The sequence below is a fragment of the Periophthalmus magnuspinnatus genome, chromosome 18 (assembly GCF_009829125.3).
Source record: "Periophthalmus magnuspinnatus isolate fPerMag1 chromosome 18, fPerMag1.2.pri, whole genome shotgun sequence".
NCBI lineage: Eukaryota > Metazoa > Chordata > Actinopteri > Gobiiformes > Gobiidae > Periophthalmus > Periophthalmus magnuspinnatus.
In genome coordinates this window covers 10,470,449-10,481,589 of record NC_047143.1, presented here as the reverse complement: position 1 = coordinate 10,481,589, position 11,141 = coordinate 10,470,449, and the positions used below count along the sequence as shown (strand labels likewise).

Sequence of the window (11,141 nt, the reverse complement as noted above, 5' to 3'; positions counted from 1 at the left end):
GAGATCTTTGAAACATTTGTGTAACTTATGGCATTGAGAAGAGCAGAACAACACCATATCACCCGGAAGGTGTGATACAAATTTTGAACTCAAATTGGCAAAGGTATTATTGATCTATTTGATGGCATCTAGCTGGTATGACTTGTCCTAATGAAGTGTGTTGTGTGTTTTATAGGAATATGATCATTCTTAGACTTGTCATGTTTTATCCCACATTGTTTTGTTTTACTAAGTGAATATGGGCCTATAGTTTATAATTCTTGCACCTCGGCACTTGATATAGTTTAATAAAATTCGGGCAATGGTGCAATACGGCGTAGTACAGTGAAGTGCCAAACTATTCTAATGTTTTAATTGGATTTGCTGTGTTTTATATTGGATGATATTGATTAGTGTGTACTCTGATGTGGAATAGCACTGGACACTTTACCTGCCTTTACTGAATGGCCGATTGCTTGCCTTAAGTGTTTTAGGGGTGCCACCTTGTTAAATAAATTTGTTGAATTTATGTCCAGCCTCTCTCCAGTTTATTCTGGTAGCTGCTACTCCTGAATACTACATATAAATTTCCACTCTTTACTGAACGACTAGTGAACACCTGTGAAGGTCTGAGGTGAATGCAGCTATTGGCAAAAGGCATACATTTATTGGCAACACACTTGCAATTTATTGGCAACACACTTGCAATTACCCAACAAAGGTCCTGTTCATGAAGGAAGTTGCAACTGGCAGGATTTCCTTTATATAAATTTCCACTCTTTACTGAATGACTAGTGAACACCTCCAAAGGTCTGAGGTGAATGCAGCTCAAGGCTCAAAATTGTTGGCAACACAATAACATATGTCTCACACATAAACTGGGTGGTTTAATTTGGCAGCATTTCCTTCAGTACAAGTTTGACTGTTTTGGTAATCCTTGGGTACCTCCAATATATAAACTGGCCAGTAAGGGGATCGAACCCTCGACCTTGGCGTTATTAGCACCACGCTCTAACCAGCTGAGCTAACCGGCCATGTGTCAGCTCTCTTGCATAGCCATCTTTACTTTATCTCCCAATGTACAAGAAGCCTGGTGAATCGGACTTGCGACTGACCATGGGAATATTTTCAATTAGCGTTGATGTGGGAGTACTTTCAGGGAAACAAAGGGAGAAGCAATTTGACTCCATTCGTTGAGCTTTGGGTAAGATCCACTATTTACTGAAAAAGGCTTAAACACCAAAAAATATCTTAGGAGAAATCTTTATGTCTAATTACAGCTCCCCAAAACTCGAATTTCTAGCCCTTCAATGGGCTGTTACTCAAAAGTTTCGAGAATACTTGTTGGGGAACAAGTTTGTTGTCTTTACTGACAATAATCCATTAAGTTACCTCCAAACTGCTAATCTGAGTGCAGCAGAGCAACGGGGGGCGTCAGAATTGGCAGTATTCAATTTTGAGATTAAGTATCGCCCTGGACCAGCAAATCGAAACGCTGATGCACTGTCACGTCAGACACAGCCAGCCGACTTCTCTGTTTTTGTACCTGGTTTTCCTGTGCCAGAAGAGGCTCATGCAAGAGATCTACCTGTTTTAATCAGAATCAGAATCAGAATCAGAAGACTTTTATTGCCATAGTCTGTGAACACAGTTCACAAACTAGGAACTTGATACGGTGAAAAAGTGCAACATAAACACACTGAATAAATACAAATACAAATAAGAGCATGCACAAAGTTAAAAAGATATGCTTAAAAAATCAAATGAAATACTTAAAGGGAAAAAATATGTACAATAGCAGCATCAGAACAACAGTGCAAAGTGGCTTATTAAAGTGACCGGTGTTATAAAGTGTCCAGTTTAGTGCAGATATTATAGAGTGTTCATGAGACAAACAGCAGAGGGGAAGAAACTGTTCTTATGGCGAGAGGTTCTGGTCCCAATGGACCGTAGCCTCCTGCCAGAGGGAAGTGGCTCAAATAGTCCATGTCCAGGGTGAGAGGTGTCAGCTGCTATACGGCCTGCTCGCCCCCGAGTCCTGGAGACGTACAGGTCCTGTATAGATGGAAGGCTGCAGCCAATCACCTTCTCAGCAGAGCGCACAATGCGCTGCAGTCTCTGTCTGTCCCTGGCAGTGGCCCCAGCGAACCACACAGTGATGGAGGAGGTGAGGATGGACTCAATGATGGCCGTGTAAAACTGCACCATCATCTGGACTGGCAGCTTGCGTTTCCTCAGCTGCCGCAGGTGGAACATCCTCTGCTGGGCTTTCTTGATGAGGGAGCTGATGGTCGGCTCCCACTTGAGATCCTGGGTGATGCAGGTGCCCAGGAAGCGGAAAGAGTCCACAGTGGTGATGGGGGAGTTCGTCAGGGTGAGGGGAGGCAGGGGGGCTGTGACTTTCCTGAAGTCCACGATCATCTCCACTGTCTTCTGGGCGTTGAGCTCCAGGTTGTTGCTGCTGCACCAGGACACCAGCCGGTCCACCTCCCTCCTGTAGGCAGACTCATCGCTGTCCGAGATGAGTCCGATGAGGGTGGTGTCATCCGCAAACTTAACCAGTTTGACGGAGTCGTGGCTGGAGGTGCAGCAGTTGGTGTACAGGGAGAAGAGCAGGGGAGAAAGTACACAGCCCTGTGGAGATCCTGTGCTGATAGTCCGAGTGTCCGAGACATTCTTCCCCAGCCGCACGCGCTGTCTCCTGTCTGTCAGGAAGTCAGTGATCCACCTGCAGGTGGAGTCAGGCACGTTGAGCTGAGCGAGCTTGTCCTGGAGTAGAGCAGGGAGGATGGTGTTGAATGCAGAGCTGAAGTCCACAAACAGGATCCTGCCGTAGGTTCCCGGGGAGTCCAGATGCTGGAGGATGAAGTGAAGGGCCAGGTTAATGGCGTCGTCCACAGACCGATTGGCTCTGTAGGCAAACTGCAGAGGGTCCAGGAGGGGGGAGGTGAAGGACTTGAGGTGGTGCAGGACCAGGCGCTCAAATGACTTCATGACTACAGACGTCAGCGCCACAGGTCTGTAGTCATTAAGTCCAGTGATCCTGGGCTTCTTGGGGACGGGGACAATGGTGGACAGCTTGAAGCAGGCTGGGACGTGACATGACTCCAGGGAGGTGTTAAAAATGTCCGTGAAGACAGGAGCCAGTTCCTCAGCACAGTGTCTAAGGGTGGAAGGAGAGACACCGTCTGGGCCCGCGGCCTTACGGGGATTCTGCTTCCTGAAAAGCTTAGTCACGTCCTGCTCCACAACTGTGAGGGCAGTGGGGGAGGAGGGGGGGTCCGAGGTGGGTTTGGAGGTAATGTCCATGATGGTGGGGGAGGGGGAGGGGTGTGAAACTTCAAACCTCGCATAAAAGCCGTTTAACTTTTCTGCTAGTTGTTTGTTGTCCACGGCGGGAGGGGCTTTGGGCCTGTAGTTGGTGATTTGCCTAAGCCCTCTCCAGACAGAAGCAGAGTCGTTGGTGGAGAATTGCTGCTCCAGACGTGTATTGTATTTCGCTTTAGCCTTTTCCACCTCTTTGCTAAACGCATACTTGCAACGCCTGTAGCCCTCACGATCTCCTGCCCTGAAAGCCATCTCCTTTTCCCTCCTCAAATGTCTAAGTCTGGGTGTGAACCAGGGTTTGTCGTTGTTAAAAGTCACCCTGGTGCATGATGGAATGATGCTGTCCTCACAGAACTGAATGTATGACGTCACAGTGTCTGTGTACTCATCCAAACTGTCTGTGGCAGCCTTGAACACATCCCAGTCTGTAGTGTCCAAACACGTGCGAAGCTCCTCCACAGCCTCACTGGTCCACTTCTTAGAAGTCCTCACAGCAGGTTTGGAGAGTTTCAGCCGTTGTTTGTAAGCAGGGATGAGGTGAACCATGACGTGATCAGAGTATCCTAGAGCAGCGCGGGGCACGGCTCTGTAGGCTCCACTGACCGTTGTGTAACAGTGATCCAGCGTCTTCTGCTCTCTCGTCGGGCAATTAATAAACTGTTTATATTTGGGTAGTTCCTGGCTCAGATTTCCCTTATTAAAATCCCCCAGGATGATCAGTAAAGAGTCCGGGAAGGTTCGCTCCACATCCAGAATCTGCTCCGCGAGCACGCGCTGGGCCTCGTGCGTGTCCGCGCACGGAGGGATGTAAACAGCGGCCAGAATGAATGAAGTGAACTCACGTGGAGAATAGAAAGGCCTACAGTTAATGAAAAGATATTCCACGGCGGGAGAGCAGTGTTGGGAGATCACAGTCACATCCGTACACCAGGCGTTGTTGATGAAGAAACAGACACCTCCACCTTTCGTCTTTCCCCCGGAGAGTCCCCGTTGTCTGTCCGCGCGGAGGAGCTGGAATCCCTCCAGTTGAAGCGCACAGTCCGGGATACGCTCATTGAGCCATGTCTCCGTGAAGCATAAGACGCAAGAGGAAGAGAAGTCTTTGTTTCTCCTCATCAGCAGCGCCAGTTCGTCCGTCTTGTTGCTGAGTGAGCGAACGTTAGACAGGAAAATTCCAGGTAGGGGCGTGCGAGCGCCGCGTCTCCGGAGGCGCACCAAGGCCCCTGCCCGCTTTCCTCGTCTTCGGCGTCTCACTCTTTTGGCCAAAGAGTGAACAAAATCTACTGCAGGAACTAAAAAGACCGGCAGTAGATCGACAGGAGTGGTAGTTCTAACTGCGGCTGCACTCAGTAATACAATCACAGCACTGCCCTTTCGCCCTCAAGCTGATCTGAGTGTTTTGCAAGCAGCAGATCCAGTTATAGGTGCTTTCCTTAAGTACAGGAGAAGATAAAGACCCCCCTCAAGACAAGAACTAAGCACTGCATGTCAAGAGCTGCAGAAAATGGCACAGCAGTGGTCTAGACTAAGAACCAGAGACGGTGTCCTATACCCGGAAATGCGGCCCCCTGGCGAGCAGTCGTTATAGCAGCTCCTCTTACCTCAATGCCTTAAAGCAGAAGTTTTAAAGGGTCTTCATGATAATCATGGGCACCAAGGCATTGAACGCACCACACACCTTGTGAGAAGTCGGTGCTATTGGCCCTTTATGGGGAGTGACATCGAAAAGTATTGCCAGCAATGCCACTGTTGTACCCTGGCTAAAGCAGCCCAACCAAAGGTCCCTACCTTTAGAGGAAGTCTAATGGCCTCAAAGCCATTGGAGATTGTGGCTGTCGATTTTGCACTGCTAGAGAAGTCAACAGATGGCAGAGAAAACGTGCTTGTGGTGACAGATGTATTTTCAAAATTTGCCCAAGCCTATGCGACTCGTGATCAACGGGCAAGCACTGTCGTTAAGATCCTCACGGAAAGGTGGTTTTATACCTATGGGGTCCCTAAACGACTCCATAGTGATCAAGGAAGAAGCTTCGAAGGAGATCTTTTGAAACATTTGTGTAACTTGTATGGCATTGAGAAGAGCAGAACAACACCATATCACCCGGAAGGTGTGATACAAATATTTGAACTCAAAATTGGCAAAGGTATTATTGATCTATTTGATGGCATCTAGCTGGTATGAACTTGTCCTAATGAAGTGTGTGTGTGTTTTATAGGAATATGATCAGTTCTTAGACTTGTCACTGTTTTATCCCACTATTGTTTTGTTTTACGAAGTGAATATGGGCCTATAGTTTATAATTCTTGCACCTCGGCACTTTATATAGTTTAATAAAATTCGGGCAATGGTGCAATACGGCGTAGTACAGTGAAGTGCCAAACTATTCTAATGTTTTAATTGGATTTGCTGTGTTTTATATTGGATGATATTGATTAGTGTGTACTCTGATGTGGAATAGCACTGGACACTTTACCTGCCTTTACTGAATGGCCGATTGCTTGCCTTAAGTGTTTTAGGGGTGCCACCTTGTTAAATAAATTTGTTGAATTTATGTCCAGCCTCTCTCCAGTTTATTCTGGTAGCTGCTACTCCTGAATACTACATATAAATTTCCACTCTTTACTGAACGACTAGTGAACACCTCTGAAGGCCTGAGGTGAATGCAGCTATTGGCAAAAGGCATACATTTATTGGCAACACACTTGCAATTTATTGGCAACACACTTGCAATTACCCAACAAAGGTCCTGTTCATGAAGGAAGTTGCAACTGGCAGGATTTCCTTTATATAAATTTCCACTCTTTACTGAATGACTAGTGAACACCTCCAAAGGTCTGAGGTGAATGCAGCTCAAGGCTCAAAATTGTTGGCAACACAATAACATATGTCTCACACATAAACTGGGTGGTTTAATTTGGCAGCATTTCCTTCAGTACAAGTTTGACTGTTTTGGTAATCCTTGGGTACCTCCAATATATAAACTGGCCAGTAAGGGGATCGAACCCTCGACCTTGGCGTTATTAGCACCACGCTCTAACCAGCTGAGCTAACCGGCCATGTGTCAGCTCTCTTGCATAGCCATCTTTACTTTATCTCCCAATGTACAAGAAGCCTGGTGAATCGGACTTGCGACTGACCATGGGAATATTTTCAATTAGCGTTGATGTGGGAGTACTTTCAGGGAAACAAAGGGAGAAGCAATTTGACTCCATTCGTTGAGCTTTGGGTAAGATCCACTATTTACTGAAAAAGGCTTAAACACCAAAAAATATCTTAGGAGAAATCTTTATGTCTAATTACAGCTCCCCAAAACTCGAATTTCTAGCCCTTCAATGGGCTGTTACTCAAAAGTTTCGAGAATACTTGTTGGGGAACAAGTTTGTTGTCTTTACTGACAATAATCCATTAAGTTACCTCCAAACTGCTAATCTGAGTGCAGCAGAGCAACGGGGGGCGTCAGAATTGGCAGTATTCAATTTTGAGATTAAGTATCGCCCTGGACCAGCAAATCGAAACGCTGATGCACTGTCACGTCAGACACAGCCAGCCGACTTCTCTGTTTTTGTACCTGGTTTTCCTGTGCCAGAAGAGGCTCATGCAAGAGATCTACCTGTTTTAACTGCGGCTGCACTCAGTAATACAATCACAGCACTGCCCTTTCGCCCTCAAGCTGATCTGAGTGTTTTGCAAGCAGCAGATCCAGTTATAGGTGCTTTCCTTAAGTACAGGAGAAGATAAAGACCCCCCTCAAGACAAGAACTAAGCACTGCATGTCAAGAGCTGCAGAAAATGGCACAGCAGTGGTCTAGACTAAGAACCAGAGACGGTGTCCTATACCCGGAAATGCGGCCCCCTGGCGAGCAGTCGTTATAGCAGCTCCTCTTACCTCAATGCCTTAAAGCAGAAGTTTTAAAGGGTCTTCATGATAATCATGGGCACCAAGGCATTGAACGCACCACACACCTTGTGAGAAGTCGGTGCTATTGGCCCTTTATGGGGAGTGACATCGAAAAGTATTGCCAGCAATGCCACTGTTGTACCCTGGCTAAAGCAGCCCAACCAAAGGTCCCTACCTTTAGAGGAAGTCTAATGGCCTCAAAGCCATTGGAGATTGTGGCTGTCGATTTTGCACTGCTAGAGAAGTCAACAGATGGCAGAGAAAACGTGCTTGTGGTGACAGATGTATTTTCAAAATTTGCCCAAGCCTATGCGACTCGTGATCAACGGGCAAGCACTGTCGTTAAGATCCTCACGGAAAGGTGGTTTTATACCTATGGGGTCCCTAAACGACTCCATAGTGATCAAGGAAGAAGCTTCGAAGGAGATCTTTTGAAACATTTGTGTAACTTGTATGGCATTGAGAAGAGCAGAACAACACCATATCACCCGGAAGGTGTGATACAAATATTTGAACTCAAAATTGGCAAAGGTATTATTGATCTATTTGATGGCATCTAGCTGGTATGAACTTGTCCTAATGAAGTGTGTGTGTGTTTTATAGGAATATGATCAGTTCTTAGACTTGTCACTGTTTTATCCCACTATTGTTTTGTTTTACTAAGTGAATATGGGCCTATAGTTTATAATTCTTGCACCTCGGCACTTTATATAGTTTAATAAAATTCGGGCAATGGTGCAATACGGCGTAGTACAGTGAAGTGCCAAACTATTCTAATGTTTTAATTGGATTTGCTGTGTTTTATATTGGATGATATTGATTAGTGTGTACTCTGATGTGGAATAGCACTGGACACTTTACCTGCCTTTACTGAATGGCCGATTGCTTGCCTTAAGTGTTTTAGGGGTGCCACCTTGTTAAATAAATTTGTTGAATTTATGTCCAGCCTCTCTCCAGTTTATTCTGGTAGCTGCTACTCCTGAATACTACATATAAATTTCCACTCTTTACTGAACGACTAGTGAACACCTCTGAAGGCCTGAGGTGAATGCAGCTATTGGCAAAAGGCATACATTTATTGGCAACACACTTGCAATTTATTGGCAACACACTTGCAATTACCCAACAAAGGTCCTGTTCATGAAGGAAGTTGCAACTGGCAGGATTTCCTTTATATAAATTTCCACTCTTTACTGAATGACTAGTGAACACCTCCAAAGGTCTGAGGTGAATGCAGCTCAAGGCTCAAAATTGTTGGCAACACAATAACATATGTCTCACACATAAACTGGGTGGTTTAATTTGGCAGCATTTCCTTCAGTACAAGTTTGACTGTTTTGGTAATCCTTGGGTACCTCCAATATATAAACTGGCCAGTAAGGGGATCGAACCCTCGACCTTGGCGTTATTAGCACCACGCTCTAACCAGCTGAGCTAACCGGCCATGTGTCAGCTCTCTTGCATAGCCATCTTTACTTTATCTCCCAATGTACAAGAAGCCTGGTGAATCGGACTTGCGACTGACCATGGGAATATTTTCAATTAGCGTTGATGTGGGAGTACTTTCAGGGAAACAAAGGGAGAAGCAATTTGACTCCATTCGTTGAGCTTTGGGTAAGATCCACTATTTACTGAAAAAGGCTTAAACACCAAAAAATATCTTAGGAGAAATCTTTATGTCTAATTACAGCTCCCCAAAACTCGAATTTCTAGCCCTTCAATGGGCTGTTACTCAAAAGTTTCGAGAATACTTGTTGGGGAACAAGTTTGTTGTCTTTACTGACAATAATCCATTAAGTTACCTCCAAACTGCTAATCTGAGTGCAGCAGAGCAACGGGGGGCGTCAGAATTGGCAGTATTCAATTTTGAGATTAAGTATCGCCCTGGACCAGCAAATCGAAACGCTGATGCACTGTCACGTCAGACACAGCCAGCCGACTTCTCTGTTTTTGTACCTGGTTTTCCTGTGCCAGAAGAGGCTCATGCAAGAGATCTACCTGTTTTAACTGCGGCTGCACTCAGTAATACAATCACAGCACTGCCCTTTCGCCCTCAAGCTGATCTGAGTGTTTTGCAAGCAGCAGATCCAGTTATAGGTGCTTTCCTTAAGTACAGGAGAAGATAAAGACCCCCCTCAAGACAAGAACTAAGCACTGCATGTCAAGAGCTGCAGAAAATGGCACAGCAGTGGTCTAGACTAAGAACCAGAGACGGTGTCCTATACCCGGAAATGCGGCCCCCTGGCGAGCAGTCGTTATAGCAGCTCCTCTTACCTCAATGCCTTAAAGCAGAAGTTTTAAAGGGTCTTCATGATAATCATGGGCACCAAGGCATTGAACGCACCACACACCTTGTGAGAAGTCGGTGCTATTGGCCCTTTATGGGGAGTGACATCGAAAAGTATTGCCAGCAATGCCACTGTTGTACCCTGGCTAAAGCAGCCCAACCAAAGGTCCCTACCTTTAGAGGAAGTCTAATGGCCTCAAAGCCATTGGAGATTGTGGCTGTCGATTTTGCACTGCTAGAGAAGTCAACAGATGGCAGAGAAAACGTGCTTGTGGTGACAGATGTATTTTCAAAATTTGCCCAAGCCTATGCGACTCGTGATCAACGGGCAAGCACTGTCGTTAAGATCCTCACGGAAAGGTGGTTTTATACCTATGGGGTCCCTAAACGACTCCATAGTGATCAAGGAAGAAGCTTCGAAGGAGATCTTTTGAAACATTTGTGTAACTTGTATGGCATTGAGAAGAGCAGAACAACACCATATCACCCGGAAGGTGTGATACAAATATTTGAACTCAAAATTGGCAAAGGTATTATTGATCTATTTGATGGCATCTAGCTGGTATGAACTAGTCCTAATGAAGTGTGTGTGTGTTTTATAGGAATATGATCAGTTCTTAGACTTGTCACTGTTTTATCCCACTATTGTTTTGTTTTACTAAGTGAATATGGGCCTATAGTTTATAATTCTTGCACCTCGGCACTTTATATAGTTTAATAAAATTCGGGCAATGGTGCAATACGGCGTAGTACAGTGAAGTGCCAAACTATTCTAATGTTTTAATTGGATTTGCTGTGTTTTATATTGGATGATATTGATTAGTGTGTACTCTGATGTGGAATAGCACTGGACACTTTACCTGCCTTTACTGAATGGCCGATTGCTTGCCTTAAGTGTTTTAGGGGTGCCACCTTGTTAAATAAATTTGTTGAATTTATGTCCAGCCTCTCTCCAGTTTATTCTGGTAGCTGCTACTCCTGAATACTACATATAAATTTCCACTCTTTACTGAACGACTAGTGAACACCTCTGAAGGCCTGAGGTGAATGCAGCTATTGGCAAAAGGCATACATTTATTGGCAACACACTTGCAATTTATTGGCAACACACTTGCAATTACCCAACAAAGGTCCTGTTCATGAAGGAAGTTGCAACTGGCAGGATTTCCTTTATATAAATTTCCACTCTTTACTGAATGACTAGTGAACACCTCCAAAGGTCTGAGGTGAATGCAGCTCAAGGCTCAAAATTGTTGGCAACACAATAACATATGTCTCACACATAAACTGGGTGGTTTAATTTGGCAGCATTTCCTTCAGTACAAGTTTGACTGTTTTGGTAATCCTTGGGTACCTCCAATATATAAACTGGCCAGTAAGGGGATTGAACCCTCGACCTTGGCGTTATTAGCACCACGCTCTAACCAGCTGAGCTAACCGGCCATGTGTCAGCTCTCTTGCATAGCCATCTTTACTTTATCTCCCAATGTACAAGAAGCCTGGTGAATCGGACTTGCGACTGACCATGGGAATATTTTCAATTAGCGTTGATGTGGGAGTACTTTCAGGGAAACAAAGGGAGAAGCAATTTGACTCCATTCGTTGAGCTTTGGGTAAGATCCACTATTTACTGAAAAAGGCTTAAACAC

The 11,141-nt window shown here is 45.2% G+C and overlaps 4 non-coding genes across 4 annotated transcripts; all 4 read right to left on the bottom strand.

Annotated features, from left to right (window-relative positions):
• Positions 1–939: 939 nt before the first annotated feature.
• Positions 940–1,013, bottom strand: trnai-aau (transfer RNA isoleucine (anticodon AAU)). Its single transcript has one exon. It is a non-coding gene; the product is annotated as a tRNA-Ile (tRNA).
• Positions 1,014–6,289: 5,276 nt separating this feature from the next.
• Positions 6,290–6,363, bottom strand: trnai-aau (transfer RNA isoleucine (anticodon AAU)). Its single transcript has one exon. It is a non-coding gene; the product is annotated as a tRNA-Ile (tRNA).
• Positions 6,364–8,575: 2,212 nt separating this feature from the next.
• trnai-aau (transfer RNA isoleucine (anticodon AAU)) lies at positions 8,576–8,649 on the bottom strand. Its single transcript has one exon. It is a non-coding gene; the product is annotated as a tRNA-Ile (tRNA).
• Positions 8,650–10,861: 2,212 nt separating this feature from the next.
• Positions 10,862–10,935, bottom strand: trnai-aau (transfer RNA isoleucine (anticodon AAU)). The gene has a single exon. It is a non-coding gene; the product is annotated as a tRNA-Ile (tRNA).
• Positions 10,936–11,141: the final 206 nt, after the last annotated feature.